The 16,324-nt window shown below is 40.9% G+C and overlaps 1 non-coding gene across 1 annotated transcript; it reads left to right on the top strand.

The window, feature by feature from the left end:
- The first annotated feature begins 15,478 nt into the window (after window positions 1-15,478).
- Window positions 15,479-15,585, top strand: LOC133032841 (small nucleolar RNA R71). Its single transcript, XR_009685431.1, has one exon. It is a non-coding gene; the product is annotated as a small nucleolar RNA R71 (small nucleolar RNA).
- The last annotated feature ends 739 nt before the right edge of the window (window positions 15,586-16,324 follow it).

Below are 16,324 nucleotides of genomic sequence, written 5' to 3'. Positions count from 1 at the left end.
GGTCTTGCAGGATGAAATAGAGGAACTGATCCGAAGAGGGAAGTTCGACAGGTATAAAAGAAGCGAGGAGGGACATCCCCAAGCAGATGGCAAAGGAGATAACCAGAACGCGAGTGGCTCGAGAACACCTCGCAATATCTTAACCATAATCGGAGGACCACACATTGCAGGCGACTCTCGCAAATCGCAAGAAAGGTATGCCAGAGAAGCCAAGGAGAGGCCGTTAACCAACGTGAACAATCTTAGTGAACGGCCAGAGAAGCTCTTTAAGAAAGAATGCGACGACATCATTTTTATGGAGAGCGACGCGAGATGGGTCCATCACCTGCACTCTGATGCGCTGGTCATAGTCGCCAATATTGGTGGAGACAATGTCCATCGTATACTGGTAGACAATGGGAGTTCAGTGAATTTGCTGAATTTCCAAGCCTTTAAGCAAATGGGGTTGCAAGAGAAGGATTTGCGACCTATGACATCAAGCATCTATGGCTTTTCGGGAGATGTCATAGCAATTAAAGGAATGATCAAGCTCCCAATCACTTTGGGAATCGCCCAAGAATGCCCAAGTCGATGGCCGACTTTCGCGAATCGACCGGCACTCGCCGTATAACGCCGTAATTGGTCGACCAATTCTGAAGGAGATGAAGATCATAACCTCGATCTATCATCTGACGATGAAGTTCCCTACTCCCGCTGGAGTGGGTTCAGTGCGGGGAGTCCAATCCGACTCTCGAGAATGTTATAATGCAGCTGTCAAACTCGCAGAAAAAAGGACGGTAAATGTTATCCACCTTTTGGATGCACCACCACCTCGCCAGGAGATCCTCAGGATCGAGGAGGTGCCGCACACGGACGAACCAGACTTGGATCCAAGAATCCTCGATCACACCGCCGCAGCCCAAGCCGCGGAAGACACAATCGAGATATGGTCGGGATATCTCCACAGGTCATGTGTCATCGCTTGAACATTGACCCCGAAGTGCGAGGTGTCCGACAAAAGTGCCGCAAAATGGACCCCGCGAGGTACCAAGCGCTGAAAGAAGAAGTCGACCGCCTCCTTGCCTGCGGCTTTATACAAGAGTCATTTTACCCCAACTGGTTAGCTAACCCAGTACTTGTGCCAAAGCCTAATGGCTCATGGCGTACATGCGTTGACTTTACAGATCTAAACAAAGCCTGTCCCAAAGACAGCTTTCCTCTTCCTATCATTGACCAGCTTGTCGATGCCACTGCAGGTCACGCGCTTTTGAGCTTCATGGATGCGTACTCGGGATACAATCAAATCCCGATGTATGAACCAGACCAAGAACATACCTCGTTCATTACTGATCGAGGATTATACTGTTATAAAGTAATGCCTTTTGGTTTAGTAAACGCAGGTGCGACTTATCAAAGGCTAGTGAATATGATGTTCGCAGATCTTATTGGAAAGACAATGGAGGTATATGTTGACGATATGCTCGTAAAATCGCAACATGCGGAGGATCATATTGCCCACTTGCAGGCCATGTTCGACATATTGCGGCAATACAAGATGCGTCTAAATCCGTTAAAATGCGTCTTCGGGGTAGGCTCTGGGAAATTCCTTGGTTTTATGGTAAATCAGCGAGGAATAGAAGCCAATCCTGCGAAGATCAGGGCATTGGTAGAGATGCCATCACCGACTAAGCCAAAGGAGGTTCAAAGCCTCACGGGTAAAGTCGCGGCTTTAAACCGCTTCATATCCAGATCCTCTGACAAGTGTAAAGAGTTTTTCCAGACTTTGAAAGGCAACAAAAGGTTTCAATGGAATGAAAAATGCGAGCAGGCTTTCCAAGCTTTAAAAACGCATTTGGGGCAACCTCCAATCTTATCAAAACCGTTGTCCGGAGAAATTTTGTCTATCTATTTGGCCGTCTCCGAATATGCGATTAGTTCAGTGCTAATCCGCGTGGACCAAGGATGCCAATACCCGGTATACTACGTTAGTAAGCGAGTACTAGACGCCGAGACGCGTTATCCTCAAATGGAGAAACTGGCTTTCGCCTTGATTATATCCTCAAGAAAATTGCGACCTTATTTCCAGGCTCACAGCATTGAAGTTTTGACAAACTTCCCCTTAAGACAGGTCTTAGCGAAACCAGAAGCATCGGGGCGATTGTTAAAATGGGCGATGGAGTTAAGTCAGTTCGACATCAAGTACAAGCCGAGAACTGCGATCAAGGGGCAAGCCTTGGCAGATTTTATACTTGAATTCCCAAGCACCGAGGTAGCGGTTATAGAGGATAGAAATGACATTGTCATGGCAAGCAGAGAAGTATGGACATTGTACGTCGATGGAGCCTCAAATAACGAAGGTTCTGGCAGTGGGATCTTGTTAATCAGTCCCAATAATTTCAAGGTACACGCTGCTTTACGTTTTGAATTCTCTGCATCTAACAATGAAGCCGAGTATGAGGCTTTAATCGCAGGTTTAAATCTGGCCCTCGAGATGAAAGTCGAGTATCTACAAGCTTTTAGCGACTCTCAAATCGTGGTATGCCAAGTGAATGGAGAATACCTAGCAAGAGGCGGAAGATTGGTTAGATAATTAGCCATCGTTCGTGAAATAATGCAGAAGTTCAATAATGTAGTTGTGTCTCGAGTACCGCGTGCTCAAAATGCCCACGCAGACGCATTGGCCCGATTGGCCTCAACCAGAGAAGCCGAATTACTCGATGTGATTCCAGTAGATGTATTGGCTCACCCAACCATAGATCGAGAAACAATCATGGAGATCGATGATGTTCAGAAGATTACTTGGATGACTCCTATCCTCGCATACCTTGAAAAGGGGCTCCTACCTGATGATAAAATAGAAGCAAGGAAATTGCGACAGCGAGCAGCCCGTTATGTGATATATGACCAAAGGTTGTATCGCAGGAGTTTTAGCCAGCCACTTCTCAAATGTATCAGTGGAGAAGACTGCGGATACATACTGCGTGAAGTACACGAGGGGATTTGTGGCAATCATACCGGAGGTAATTCCCTTGCCTTAAAAATTATGCGGCAAGGGTATTACTGGCCAACATTGCGACAAGATGCCCTCGCATTTGCAAAAAGGTGTGATAGATGTCAGCGAATAGCCACTTACACACACCAGCCCCCGAGTAACCTCCATTCTATCACTAGTCCCTGGCCCTTTGCAATATGGGGAATCGATTTAATCGGCGAGTTACCCAAGGGAAAAGGCGGAGTCAAATATGCTGTAGTTGCAGTTGATTACTTCACAAAGTGGGCTGAAGCAAAAGCACTCGCAACCATCACTGCAACAAAATTACGCGAGTTTGTCTACACCTCCATCATTTGTCGTTTTGGCATTTCGCATAAACTCATTTCAGACAATGGAAAACAGTTTGACTGTAAAGAGATGCGACAGCTATGCGACGATTTGGGGATTAAAAAAGCCTTTTCCGCAGTTGCTTACCCGCAGAGTAATGGACAGACTGAAGCCGTTAATAAGATAATTAAACACACCATAAAGGGAAAATTAGAAGATCGCAAAGGGGCTTGGCCAGACGAGCTATCGCAAGTCCTATGGTCCTATAATACGACCCCTCGATCTACAACTGGCGAAACACCCTTCTCACTTTCTTACGGGTGCGAGGCCATGTTGCCAGTTGAAGTTGGGGCAGGTTCCCTACGCAGGGATATTTTCAACATCTCGCAGAACAATGAGAATCAGCTGTTCTGCCTTGATCTTTTGGAGGAAAAGCGTGATAAAGCGCACCTACAAAATGCGGCTTACCAACAACGAACCGCAAGATACTTTAACTCCAAGGTGAAGGTAAAAGCCCTGCGAGCAGGAGACTTGGTCCTTAGAAGAGTAATGCCAAACACCAAAATCCCGTCGCACGGGGTTTTCGGGGATAATTGGGAAGGACCATACCTCATCGCAGATCAAATTGGTGATGCAACTTATCGACTCGCAACACTCGATGGAACTGCGATTCCACGAGCATGGAATGACGAGAGCTTAAAATTTTATTATCAATAGTATTCGCATTATTCGATTATGTTCATTCTTGTACTTATACTTAGATATTTTTTATTCAACAAGAAAAAATCCTAAGTATAGGGGGATACATGCCCGAATGTACTATTGATTATATGAATAAAATTACTTGCTAAATTTTCAAAAATTTGGTTTACCAGCTGCTTTGCAAATTTTCCTACTTATTACACCAAGCTGTAATCAAAGTCGCAAATATATATATAAAATCGCGATTACACCGAGCTGTAATCAAAATCGCAAATATATATAAAATCACGAGTACCAGTGTACTGCGAAAATGTTAAAAGATAGCTATCCCCGCGAGGATAGAAATTTGTCCAAAACAAAAAGTAAATTCGTCTAAGTACATAAGTGCGAGTACCCTTGTACCGCATATATATATAAAAAAAAGATAGGACTGAAATTAAAAAACAACATAAGGGTAATTAGGCATCTGGAGCAGCAGGAGTAGTCTCATCCGGAGCAGTCTCGTCCGCGACTTTGCTGATGACCTCATTCTCGACTTCTTCAGCTTGTACGCCCTGGACCTCGTCTAGAAGGTTGCCTCCCCCACCTTGAGTCTGAGTAGGCGACATGGCGCGAAAGGCCTCGGCCATCTCAGCAGCTTCAGCTCCAAGAAGAGAGAAGTCGAAGTCTGGGACTTTGGAAAGAGTGGTATAGATATAATCAGACACTGCCTGATCATACTGCTTCTTCCCATTCTCTTTCTCAGCCTCCAAATCGCGAGCCATCTCCGCGATCTTTGTCTGCGACTTCTTGACCTCGAGCTCCGCCTGCTCTTTCGCCCTGCTGAGTTCCTCGAACTCCTTCTCCTTGGCCTTGTTGAGTTCCTCAAGCTCTTTCTCCATCCTCGCCACATCCTGCTTCAGCTTTTTTATATTCTCCTGAAAATGAGCGTTCTGCCTCTTCAGCGAGTCGGCTTCCTTCGAAGGAGTAGCCGCAGCTTTTATGAACAAAGCCATGGACTGCGCGGCCAGTTCAGTGGATCGAGTAACGAGATCCTCGTAAGGGATCTCAGCCAGGAACTTTTCCTGCATGGCCAGGAAGTCGCGAGCGCGAACAGGAGGGTCAATGACGACTTTCTTCCCCTTGTCCTGAGTGGTCTTGGCCAGCTTCTTGGAAGAGTCTGCGACAAGCGAAGCCATCACATCGCTCTTCCTCTTCTGGGCAACGACCTGCGAAGTCGTCGCTGTTCCACCCTTTGGTTTGATCTTCAGGACAGGGGCAGACTTCAGAAAAGTCATATCTGCGAACATGAATGAAAGATAAGTATAAATCACAATCATATCTGTTAGTTTATAACAAAAGATGAGCTACCTGAAATTTGTCGAGGAGTTTGCTTAGAAAGACGCTTATCTATTCGCTCTTGCTGCTTCTCGGATGGTTCTTTGTATACTGGCTCCCGTTGAAGACTTGCGTTCTTGGGAATCAGCTGATGTTCTCGCAACTTCGCAGTTGTACACAATAATCGCCAGTCGCGATCTTGTACCGGAAGGCTCCCGAGAATTTCAGCTGTCTCCTTGCTAGTCGCGTCAAGAGTCGGTCGAGCTGGTCTATCTGCGATGACAACAAAAAGCGAGTAAGCAAAAGATTTCAAAAGCAATGTAAAAAAATGTCTAAGTCAAAAAATACGCGACATACTGGGTCTGCGATTAAAGTCGGTCCTAATCCCAGGAACCTTAAAGACGTAAAACCACTTAGACTTCCAATCACCCATGTTCGACACCATTCCCTCAACACCGTTTATTTCGGAAGTCGCCCATTTGCTAAAGCAGTAGAAGCCGTTATGGAGACCTACGCTCTTTATGTCGTAGAAGTAACTGAACTCTTCTACTGAGGGAGCCCTATGAACGTACTCCATATACATCGCATAGAAAGCCAGGACAGTGCGATAACTTTTGGGAGTTAACTGAAAGGGCGATACGTCATATCGCCTGAGGATGGCTGCGACGAAGGGGTGAAAGGGGACTGATACACCACACCGAAGGATAGGTATTGAGACTACCACATCCTCTGTGGGAATGATCGCAGGGTTAGTGAATGGAAGGTGCGCTCTCTGAGATGGTTTAGGACGTTGAAACGCGAGTCGCAGCAAATTCAACCTCACAAAAGTGGTGAAGTCTGATTTGGCAACCCTCGAGATTAAATCCTTGCACACGAAGGGCTCGTTCAGTTGGGAGTCGTCGACCGAATCTGTCCCACTCCCTTCCGCCTCCTCCTCTTCCCCACCTGACTCGCGGGCTGGAGTCGTCCATTCCTCGTCCATTTCCTCGACCTCAATGTCGGGAGCATGCCTCGTATGAATAAGATAGTCGCGCGCCGACACTGTGGACTCGTTGTCCCGGATATCGATGGTCCCAGGTTCTGCGAGTTCCTGCACCATCCTCTCGATGTCTACAGAAGACATCGGACCTAATTCTATTTGAGCGGCCTCCACTTCAGAAATATCCGTGGGGAGAAAACTGTCTCTCTCCTGGTCCGACTCACCGTCAAATGCGTGGCCTCCTGAGCCGAGCTGCTGGCTATCCGATAAATCGCTCATCTGAAAGATAGAAGATCTTTTCAGCGTGATGGATGTGTGAAAAATAAAATAAGTGATCTCACCCGCAGTAGATTATAAAGTCGCATTCGACAGAAGGGTCAGCCTCCATGCGAATACTGACCATCCCGTCAATGTGCGAGAAGAGATACAACTATCTTGGGCAAGTGATTCACGCATCCTCGGTTAAATGGTATACCTCCAGAAACGGCTGGGAGTTTCCCAGTGACTCAAGAGGTATGCACTTTCGAGCATAACCCTGAAGTTACTGGGAGACCCCCACCGTTCCGAGACTACCTATCAACCAAAGAGTGCGATCATTCGAGTATTAACGCACGTCAACAAATGGCTGGGTGTATCACAGTATCTCAAGGGGCATATAATCGCATATATGGCCATTAGAATACTGTGACACACCCACCATTTGGAATGGCAATTAATACTCTCACAACTCGGCCCACGGCATATAAAAATCCTAAAAGATCTAGCTAATAGTCTAATGGAAATAAGTCTTGGAAATGTGCGAGTATTCAAGTTTTTCATCTGAACACTCGTGAACATTCAAATTGTTCATCTGAATATCCGCGAGTATTCAAGACGTGAAACAGTGCCTACGAATTGTGTGCGGTTATGTCAGTTTACGGGTCATATTCTATGAATTTTACCCAGGTTTTCTTACCTAAAACACATAATCTCATCAACACCCACTAGCATACATTCCTAAAAAACCTTTAAAACACCCAAACCCAGAAAATAAAGCATATTTTCTCCAAAACAGAAAACGAAAATGCAGTGATTTGGAAACTAACCTTTAGTTCTGATTTCTGTGATTGCTCTCGATCACTTGAAATCTTATATTTTTACTCTGTGAAGGCCTGTCCCGCAAGGAAGCGAGGATCAGGTGGTTTTTATTACCATGAGACCCACAACGAATGATTGAAGGATCATCGTGAGATTGTCGAACAAAATTTGTTAGGTTATTTTTAGCCTACGTTTTGGGTCACTTTTTATAGTTGTTTTCCTTCTTTGTTATTCTTTTTGGAATAGAATTATGCTTGTTTTCTTTGGTTTCAGGTTTCACACTTGGAATGTATAAATTGATCAAATTTCGGAAAACAACAATCTATAGAATAGAGAAAATTCTGCAAGAAAATAAAGCTGAAACTTCAAGCTTAAATTTGACTATGTTGTGTTATAGTGAGATTTCTCTCACCTAGAAACTCGAGACCGGACTCTTATTAAAAGGACACGTGTATTCAGATTTCCAATGAAAGCTGGTATGTCCATGAGAGACTTCTCGAAGTTTTAGACCTCGCCCAGGATAAAACCAGCGAGATACTGCGAGTGCGACCTAAGTCGCACCGCATAACCGTAATTCTCATTATGCAGGGTAGATCCAACTCGCATGTGTCAGAACATGTTCGAGTATCCCCTCTATATTTCCGCGAAAACATAGAGACCAACTCTCTATGATACAATTTGGTCCCAACGACCCAACAGCCCCAACAAACCGATATAATTTTGCATGTCCAATTTCTACCAACTCAAACATGCGATTTCTACGAGGGGCGATTACCTAAGGGCGCAGACGTTCCAAACGTACTGGCGACCCTGCGAGCTCAACAAGCGGAACATGAACAGTCAACTTGCAGATGCGGAAGACGCATACGTTGATTAACTTAGTAACTGTTACACATTTATTGATGTTAACGTTGTTTGAGTTTAATTATTGCCATTCAATATGTAAATAATGGATTAACAATGAATGTAATCCTTGTGTAACCGATTGGACACCTACTTTGTATATAAAGGGGTGATCCACCATGAAAATGGCACCTACGAATCCTTGGCTACAGTGGACTAAGCAGATCACAATCTGACTGAACCATTATAATTCTTTGTCTTATTTGCATTTTCCAGCCTTGTTATTTGCTCTTGCATTCCCAGTCGAGTACTCGCCATTCTAGGTCGAATACTCGCACTTGTCATTTCCCTGAAAATTCTCTTTTATACTAATTAAATAATATTTTTTGGTGTTGCAAAATTCACTCGACAACATGTTCTAATCAGATTTTGGAAAAAGTCAAAACATAAAAGTTTTAGATTTATTTTTCTTATTTCCAACACATCTTGAATCAACTCATTTGGAGTTTGTATGTGAAAGTTATGCACATTTTACTGAAAGATGCTGAAGCTGTCAAATTTTGCTTCAGTATTCGCGACCACCACTTTCCATGGTCGCGACTAGGAGGCCAGACAACAAGTTTTTTTTTTCATATTTTGCCTATGGTCGCGACTAGGCTTTATGTGGTCGCGACCAGGGGCGAAATACGAGATTTTTGGCCAGTTTTTGACTTTTTCAAAGGTAGCAACCCTAATTTCTATTTAAGGGGCTCGTGTTTTAGAAGGAAGAGAGGCAGAAATTGGACCCAAAAGTGAAAGAAGGAGGCAGAGGAAGCAATGGTGGCGATCCAGAATGCAATCACCAACTAGTTCTTTCTTAAACTCTTAATTTCTATGTTAATTTCTGTTTTAGTTTTGATTATGGATGTTATTATGGATTTTATGAACTAAACTCCTATTTAGGGAGATGATGAATGTTGATTGAAATTACTTTTGGTCAATGATAATTGTTATTTCTCCTTTCTTGATTGTGAATTTATCCATATTTGTGTTTAATTACATGGTTAAGATTGATCACCTTCTACATGTTCTATGATCCTAATTCAAAATCTGAAAAGTGAGAATTGGGAATGCTAAAATTGGATAAACTAGGTTTTGATGTGAAACGAAAGTATTTGCATAGCCTTTGTGACATTTAGATTATTGCTTAATGCTGATTATATGATTAGATAACATGTGATTTAGGACCTAAAAGATCTGAAAAGAGTTAGGTTAATTTTTATAATCTGTCATTCACATTGAGAAAGAGAATAGTAATTAGCATTAACAATTGGGTAATTAAATCAACAGGATTCTTTTTCCTAAATATTCATCCATAATTAATTACACTTTTTATTATTATTATCCTGCTTTTTAATTTTTAGTTATTTAATTATTCAACCTTATTATTGATTCTACCAAATAGAAACAAGAATTCAATTGAATGGTACTTAGCTACAGTCCTCGTGGGAACGATCTCACTTACCTGAGTATTACTTTTTAAAACGATACGTATACTTGCGTGTTGGATTTATCACAACAAGTTTTAGGCGCCGTTGCCGGGGACTGTTTTAGTTAATATCAATATAGTTGAATTCTATTCTAATTTGGTTTCTTTTTATTTAAGTTTATAGATGTTTTACTGAATGTGTTTGACCTGCAAGGTAAATGTCAATGTTATACCTTGTGAATTTTGTCCAACAGCATAATGAGCCATTCTATTCTGCTTGGGGGAGATTTAAGGAGCTCGGGGAGAGATGTTATTCCAATTTCTCAAGTGGGTGTTTTACTATATTCTTCTATAATGGACTTGATGATGAAACAAAAAGTTGGGTGGATTATGGAGCAGAAGTTACTGGAGAGCCTTTGTTAAGGAGAGGTCATGAAGCAATAAATCTGTTGAATGATATGGCATATTTTGATTACGATTGGCATTGGGATCCATCACTTCAAGGTTGGAGTCACCAATACCCTCCTTATTGTCCAAACTCACCCCAACCAATTGAAGAAGAGGAGGATATACTATCACTTCCAAAAGAGATTAATCGCTTGGCGGACATGGTAAAAGCTCTATGTGATAATTTAATGGTGCATGATTCAGAGAATTTTTTAAGGATAATAACTCAAATAACGAAAGTTATGAGAGTTGTTTGAATATAGTAGAAGCACCATCAGATAAATACATAGAAGAGACTGAGCCTAGAATTGAAGAGAAAGAGTCCTTTGAAGTGGTTAAAAATTTGGATACATTGGATGCTTGCTCAACAAATGATGATCTCAATTTGTTGAATGAAGAAACATCCATCCTCAATGAAGAAATTATTGAAGATCAAATCACAATCAATGATGTGGATGGTCATGAGGAAACTGAACAACCAATTGAGAGGTTATTTGAGAAAAGCAAGAAAGAGGTGCCATTGGTGGCAGAAGAATCACTTGTAGTTGTTGATTTTAGGTTGTCAACACCACTATATTATGAACCACCAATGGACCCTTATTTTCCACTAATGCCGCATTCTCCATATTGTATTCTCTTCGAGTTACCAAAGGCTTCTCCCCAAGCTCATCATCCAAGGTCTTTTGTTGTTGGTGCGGATTTTGGTTCAAACTCATTACATGCCAAGCTTGAGGGCATCTTCAAAAACAACTTTCAAGTTGTCTTGCATGATGCTTATTATGGGCATCAACCGCTTGTTGATGTGACATGGACCTAAGGTAAGCTTTCTTCTCTTTAAGTTTTATTTTCACATTGGGAACAATGTGAAAAATTAGTTTGGGGGAGGGGCTTAATTTTAATTTTTTTTTATTTGTTTGATTGTTTAGTTGTTTAGTTAGTTTTTTTAGTTGTCGTGGTTTAGTGTGTTGTTAATTAAGCCAAGATCAATTTTGTTGCTGTTGTTATTTGTGATATGTCCTGAAATTTTGAAATTGTGTGCTTAATTCTGTTAACTATTTGGATTAGTTTGGATGCTTGTAAAACCTGTGTATGAATACAATTTGACGATCTGTGAAATATGTTATAATTGTTTTACTGTGGTTTGTGGTAAGATTGTTGCTAAATTTATAATCACTACGCAAGTATACGCAATCAAGTAGTAAACTCACACAGGTGAGGTCGAACCACAGGGAATTGGACTAATTACTACTAAATTATACTATTGATTCTATCTGGTAAAATAATACTTTTTATGAATTAAATAAGACAATTCAGAAAATTAAAAATAACAAAGGAAGATTAATCAAGATAAGAAAATAGGGAGACGAATCCTGTTGTTAAGTTACCAATGTTAATGTCTAATTGCTATCCTTCTCTTGAAGTGAATGACAGATTATGAATTAACCTAGCTCTTTTCAGATCTTCTAGGTTCTAAATCTCATGCTCTCTAATTAATCTCTTAATTAAACTAACATGAAATCAGCATTAAGCAATAATCTAAATATCACAAAGGCTATGTAAATACTTTCGTTTCACATCAAAACCTAGACTATCCAATTTTAGCATTCTCAATTCTCACTTTTCAGATTTTGAATTGAGATCATAAAACATGTAAAAGGTGATCAATCTTGCACATGGAAATTAAACACAAATATGAATAGTATTCACAATCAAGATGGAGGAATGGCATTTAATCATTAACTAGGAAAAACTTAAACAACATTCATCATTCTCCCTAAATAGGAGTTTAGTTCAAAACATCCATAATCAAATCCATAATTAACATTGAATAGAAAAGAACATAGAAAAATTAAAGAGAAGAGAAAGAACTAGTTGAAGCAATTGATCCGGGTCGCCACAAGCCGCTCTTCTAGCCTCCTCCTTTGTTTCTACGGTTCCAATTCTGAATGCCCTCTAATTTTCACGAACCCTTACTATTTAAACCAATTCTCATCTTTAAAATTCGTGAAATTACGAAACTGCCCAAAAATCCCGTCATAAGGGTCCGCGTCGCGACTGGCAAAGCCCCCGTCGCGACGGGAGTTCAACTTCGAATTTCTTGAAAACTTTCTGCCAGTTCCCGTCGCAACTGGCAAATTCCCCGTCGCGACGGGAACAGGCAGCGACACCAATCTTGGTTTTTCTTCTCGATTCTTTCACCATTTTTCCTCAATTCTTGTACATACTTTCTTTAAATGCCCGAGGACCTGAAACAAAAGAATCAAGCGTAATATAGCCCTAAAACTAGAAACAAAGAGTGAAAACTAACCGAAATATGACCCGAATCTTAGACTAATTTTAGCCTAACAAATTCCCCCAAACTAGATTCTTACTCGCCCTCGAGTAAGATAAATACTACTAACTACTAATCTACTAACTACGCTATCAGATAATCATAATACTACTACCTCATGTGTTGTTCTCTTCTATTGCGCAAACTAGAATTTCAATTCTACCAACTCTAACAATTAATTTAGATGCTCAGTTTATAACACTATGTACAACTGCAAAAATTTATTCAAATGTGAAACATTGTTATAAAAGTTTTACTCTTTCTAACAGTTCCACAACCCGATAACTCATAAGCTTGCATGCTTACCTTTCTCCACTAATGTTAACAGTATTCTTTGGAATCATTAGGTCTTTTCAAGGCTTTAGGTAGTATGGCTCAGATATTCAAGGATAGGCAAAAGACAATTTTGGCTCAAGATATCATAGGCACGCAAACAGAACCCACAAGCTTCTTACTTTTCTTTCTTCTAAGATCCCATAATATTCCCAGATTTACCAAGATTGATAGAAGACGTCTCTATTATTTTTCAACATCACTGAAATTTTTTTCTTTTTTTTTTCACACATATTTTCACTTTTTATTGTGTGTTTTTTTTCATCATATTTCATTTTTTTTCAGTGACATTGAATTACACAATTTTCCTCTTCTCAATCTTACAAGTTTTTTTTCTCCCTCTCACTATTTCCTCACACTAAATGTTTCTCCTCCCCCAAACTAATTATGTAGCTTATGATATCATGGATAACATGGTGAAGAAAAATTAATAGTGTGGTTGCAATTTTTCAAATCGATGGGTGAAAAACATAACAGGTTCAGGCTCAAAAGGTTAACTAGGGATACATCTTATTACGGTAGGCTTGAAAGGCTCAAACTATCCAACAAATGCCTAAATCATATTCCAATTGAACACTATCAAGGATTTCGTCTCAAGAGAATAAACATGCAAGTTCTAAACTATCCTGTCAATCTTACCACAAACCATAGTAAAACAATTATAACAATTTTCACAGATTGAATATTTTTGCAGATAAACACAGGTTTCTAAGCATCCAAACTAATCCAAAGAGTTAGCAGAATCAAGCACACAGTTATTTTACAATTTCAGATCACATCACACTAATCAGCAGTATACAACTATCGTCAAGCTTATTGCCATTCCTTAACTAAAACAAAGAAAACTAAAACAGATAATTAAAATGCAGAAATTAAAGTGCAGAATTTAAAAATTTTAAGTCTCTCCCCCCAAACTAAATATGACATTGTCCCCAATGTGCTATTATACTCAAGGTGAGGAGGACTTACCTGAACCCCAATCAGAAGGGGTTGGGCGGACCCTTTTCATCCAAAAGAGCCCTCGTACTAAATGAAGAAAATTTACCACCAATCGTGTTGATTTCAGAGTTTCGCACAAGAGTAAGCTCACCTTCAAAACTACCACACATCAATCTTTTCCAATGACGCTGAATCGTTCGAAGTCGCTCTTTAGGCTTTGCTTTCTTCTTATCAGCTTTAACAAAAGAACCCTTCACCATCTCAATCTTGCAACAGGTAGGAATGTCACTTGGGGCAAAAACATTAAAATTGACCTCTTCATCTTGCACTCTCAACTTTAACTCTCCATTTTGAACATCTATTAATGCTCGGCCTGTGGCTAAGAATGGTCTTCCCAAAATAATGGGAATAGTTGAATCTTCCTCCATATCAAGAATTAGGAAATCAGCAGGGAAGATAAACTTACCAACCTTCACCAGTACATCTTCAATTATCCCACGAGGATGAGTCAAAGAACGATCCGCTAGTTGTAAAGTCACTGTTGTGGGCTTTGCTTTTCCCAATCCTAGCCTTTTGAAGACAGACAAGGGCATTAGATTAATACTTGCTCCCAGATCACATAGAGCTTTAGTTTCCACCGAACCCCCTATAGAGCATGGAATATTGAAACTACCCGGATCTTTAAGCTTGGGCGGTAGTTTCTTTTGCAAAATGGCGCTACACTCCTCAGTTAATGCCACTGTTTCATCGTCCTCCAATTTTCTCTTCTTAGACAATATCTCCTTCATGAACTTCACATAACGGGGCATTTGTTCCAAGGCTTCAGCAAAAGGAATGTTGATGTGTAGTCTTTTAAAGACCTCTAGAAATTTTGTGAACTGCTTGTCTAGATTGGTCTTTCGGAGTCTCTGAGGATAGGGTATTTTCACATGATGATCAATACTGATTGGTGGAGACTGCTGTGGTGGTGCTGGACTATCAGTAATCTTCTTATCTGATGATGCTTGAGTTGGTGTTGTTTGAACTTTAATCTCTTCATCCACTGGTTGTATCATCTCAGGCCCATCATATTTCTTTCCACTCCTTAAGGAAATTTTTCCTTTTGCATCATTAGTGCTAGGCGAATTTCCTTGAGCTTGTTTTTCCACTTGAGTAGCCAATTGTTCCATTTGAGTTTCTAGAGTTTTAATAGAGGCTCTAGTTTCAGTCATAAATTGAAGCAGTAAATCTGTTTGCAAACTAGAATTTCCACCAGAGGCTTGTTGCTGATTAAACTGCTGGTTCTGATTTCGTTGCTGATAGAACCCACTGTTTCTTCGGTTGTTACCCTGGTTGAACCCATAATTGTTGTTGTTGTTGTTCTGTGAAAAATTCCCAATGGCCTTAGCTTCATCCATTGGCAAATCATCCACATCCGCTTGGCACTCCGAAAAGTGATGACTTCCTCCACATAACTCACAAACAATTTGGGCTTGTTTAGCTTGCCCTGCAATTATTTTTGTCAATGCCTCAACCTGAGCTGTTAACTTTGTGATGGCATCAACTTCTAACACACCAGCTACCTTCTTAGATTGACTCCTTTCAGTTGGCCACTGCTGATTGTTTAGAGCCATCTCCTCCAATAGATCATAAGCCTCATTAGCACTCTTTCTCATAAAAGCTCCGCCCGCTGCTGCATCTATTAGAGTTCTAGTATTACCAACCAACCCGTTGTAGAAGTTGTGAACCAACATCCACTTCTCTATACCGTGATGAGGACACCTCCTGATCAGATCTTTAAACCTCTCCCAAGCCTCATGGAGAGATTCATTATCTTGTTGGCAGAAGTTATTGATTTCTCCTCTCAGCTTTGCAGACTTGGCTGGAGGAAAGAACTTTGACAAGAATTTTGTTGCCAGATCATTCCAGGTGGCAATAGAATTGGGTGGCAAGGAGTTCAACCAACTCTTGGCTCGTTCTCTGAGCGAGAATGGAAACAGTCTCAGTCGAATGGCATCATCACTAACTCCATTGACTTTAAAAGTCTCACAAAGTTCCATGAAGTTCGAGAGATGCAGATTAGGATCTTCAGAAGGGAGGCCACCAAACTGAACTGAAGACTGCACCATTTGAAGTATGGCAGGTTTGATCTCAAAGTTATTCGCATCCACTGCCGGTGGCCTGATACATGACTGCACTCCCGTCAGAGTAGGAAGAATGTAATCTCTCAAGCTACGGCCATTAGCTTGGTCTTCCACGGCACCACCATTATTGCCGTTATTACCCCCATTGTTTCCAGCATTATTGTTCACATTGGCAGCCATGATTTTTGATGTTTCAGCAGTTGCTGAAACTCTTTCTTGCCTCTTGTTCTTTCGATTCCTCCTGCAGGTTTTCTCGATTTCAGGATCAACTGGTAATATGACTGCTTGTCCTTGACGGCGCATACACTTAGGATTCCTGAAATAGATCAAGAAAATATTGCAAGAAAAAAGTTAGAAAATCAGCAAGAGAAAATATACCAAAGTAGAAGTTAGTATAATTTTGGGTAATATTAATCTTTATACAATTCCCCGGCAACGGCGCCAAAAACTTATTGCTAAATTTATA

Source organism: Cannabis sativa, chromosome X, assembly GCF_029168945.1.
Source record: "Cannabis sativa cultivar Pink pepper isolate KNU-18-1 chromosome X, ASM2916894v1, whole genome shotgun sequence".
NCBI lineage: Eukaryota > Viridiplantae > Streptophyta > Magnoliopsida > Rosales > Cannabaceae > Cannabis > Cannabis sativa.
The sequence above is the reverse complement of the archived record's forward strand: the minus strand, read 5'-3'. Positions and strand labels throughout refer to the sequence as shown.